This window comes from Cupressus sempervirens, chromosome 9 (genome assembly GCF_028749045.1).
Source record: "Cupressus sempervirens isolate cs-2001-9-10 chromosome 9, ASM2874904v1, whole genome shotgun sequence".
In the NCBI taxonomy this organism is placed as follows: Eukaryota; Viridiplantae; Streptophyta; class Pinopsida; order Cupressales; family Cupressaceae; genus Cupressus; species Cupressus sempervirens.
In genome coordinates this window covers 777,117,360-777,120,459 of record NC_143126.1, presented here as the reverse complement: position 1 = coordinate 777,120,459, position 3,100 = coordinate 777,117,360, and positions in this window count along the sequence as shown.

Below are 3,100 nucleotides of genomic sequence, written 5' to 3'. Positions count from 1 at the left end.
ACATGTGTATGAATTGCCAAAGAAATTCTAAATATAGTAGATAATAGCCTTCCATGTTTGATATTGAGGGATAATGTATGCACATGCTATAACAAAACTAGAGGATCATATTATATGTAGATTGAAATTTCTATTTGTCATTCAAAGCATAGTAAAAAAATTATTCTAGGAAGTCTATGCTAAAAAATATAGTGTACAAACAACCATTACTTCATAAATCACTTCAACTCAATCATTACATTGTACAAACAACCTCATCATATGTCACTTGAACAAACTGATCATGTTACAATAGTATTAACCTCATGGAACACACATGGGATGAATATACATAATCAACTATTAACCCTTTCCAACACGCCAACTTTATGATAATAATGAATCAAATTCCAACAAATTGGAATCCTTAGAGAGAACTATATCTATCACTGCCCCATTATCATCAAATCGAGACCTATTTTCCTTCTTACTTTTTGATGATTGTGATCCTCTTCAATTCCAGGCATAAGATGATTAGCATACAATGGTACTTGAACAAAGAACACTAATAAATATTGAGGATGTGAATTGATAATACCATTTCATAGATTATTTTGGCATCTCACCCTTTATCACTTGTGCGTCAACTTTATTAGCCCTATTCTTTGGTGACCTGTAAATGAAGAATTAGCACAGTAAAAAATCTAAGATAAGATTAATCCACTACGATTAACACACATGGGATGAATATTCATAATCAACTATTAACCCTTTCCAACATTCCAACTTTATGATAATAATGAGTCAAAGTCCAACAAATTGGAATCCTTAGAGAGAACTATATCTGTCACTACCCCATTATCATCAGATCGAGACCTATTTTCCTTCTTACTTTTTGATGATTTTGATCCTCTGCAATTCCATGCATAAGATGATTAGCATACAATGGTACTTGAACAAAGAACACTAATAAATATTGAGGATGTGAATTGACAATACCATTTCGCAAATGATTTTGGCATCTCACCCTTTATCACTTGTGCGTCAACTTTATTAGCCCTCTTCTTTGGTGACCCACAAAAGAAGAATTAGCACAGTAAAAAATCTAAGATAAGATTAAAAAAATGGGTCCTATTAAAGAATTTAATATAAATTCAAATAATGTATCTAGATTCTAAACAAATAAAAACTAAATCTCATCACTTACACATCATAAAAATACAGTCCACCTTAGTCATGTGATAGTCTTAGGGAAGAGGTTGTAACATTGTATTTGGATCCAATTGATCACTTTTTATCTCTCTCCCTCTCTCCCTATTCAATCTAATGAGCCAACTAGATCTGCTCGACATTTTAATGTTTCAAGTATTGCCTCATGGTCTGACTCGCAAACTTTCCAAAGAATCTTATTATGTGGTTTTCCACCATATTTTATCAAGTGGACATTTGATGCGACAACAAGGTTTGAATAATGAAGAATCTTCCACTTTTTTTGCCAATCTTCCAATAACCACAAGTTAGGATTCTTCATAGGATATCATCTAAGCCATGTGCCTATTACAACAACCGCACTGACATGGTACTCTAAACCTTCACCATCTATAACCGAGTGATCCAATTTTTGTTTAGCTTCAACACAATGACACGAATAATAATCTGTCCCTTCTTCATTGTCTTCAGGTGCAATAACAGAAAAAACATGGCCTGTAGTAACAAATGTACAAAATGCAATCATTAATTCAGAAAATACTTAGGTAAAAGTTATAAAGTTACATATTGAAATTACAAAGATATATAAATATATATATATTACCAGGTTGCACTAGATTTGACAAGTGATCAAAGTCAATAAACAAACCCATCTCTACCATTTCCAATGCTTGTGGGGGATGATAGGTGTCAATTGGGTCCAACACCCATATATCCAATTTGTCCACCCATTCAGTTGACTCACAGTCATCCCAATTTTCCTCTGCACATGATGGAAAATAGCATGCCATTTTTTGCGTGTGGATACTCCATGAACCTGCATTAGAGCTTCTAAAAGAGTGTAACTCACTAGATCCTCCTAGTGTGTAACAATCCTAATATAGTGCAATGTTAGTATTATCTATCAACCAAAAAAATCTACGAACTATAGACTCACCTTCCTTACCAAGACCCATTGTAGCGTTACACCATTGGACGATGGATTTTGCATCTATTAAAATTGCTCCATTTTTGTACTTTAGTTCTTCATGAGCCAAGGCTCTTTTAATGCATGCGCCTACACCATCGTGCTCTCCCTTACCATGACCAGCCTCTATGAAATTCCACATATATTGAATTCTACACAACCTGTGCATCCTACTCAACCAATAAAACATCTATGCATTCTTGAATTGAGATGCACAATTGTCTAACCAAATAATGTGCTTACAATATGATATGCCCCTATTAGCCAAATCTCCATAAAATAGTTGAAAACAACCATTTATGAACTCCGTAGAATGTGATCGATCATCGCTGATGTAAAAATGGTACTCCCTCAAAATCTTTGTATCATCCTCTGTACTTCTAGGTGAATGCATGAATGTTATGTGAACAAATATGGAAATCTGTTGAGATGTATAATACTTTGCTTGCACCTCATTTTGTAGTTGTAGTGTGTAGTTCTCTGCAAAATCTACAACCAACACAATGGTATCCAATGGAAATGTATCCTTGCACAACTTGAATTGCAAATCCAATCATCGAGCTCTATGGGTATGCCTTGCATACTTGTAAATAATCTTCTCACGAAAAATCTTCATGAACTCATACACTAGAATCTTTTCAATGACTAGATCACATCTTTTACCATGTTTCCCATCCTTTAGAGCATATGTCACTATCTTGAACTTTTTGTAATCTACTATTTCAATTCCAATTGCATGAATACTATCCATATGTTGACAAGTTGATAAAAGTTGCAAAGAACCACAAAATAAGCATGTACCATCCAAGCATGATGTCTTGTAAAATTGTTGGCCGTCTCCTATTTCACATAAAATTTTGGATATGAATTTCCTTGAAGATCTTGGTGGCTCTTTTATGTCACAATCCTACAAAACAAACTGAGAATGCAAAACTACGCATATAT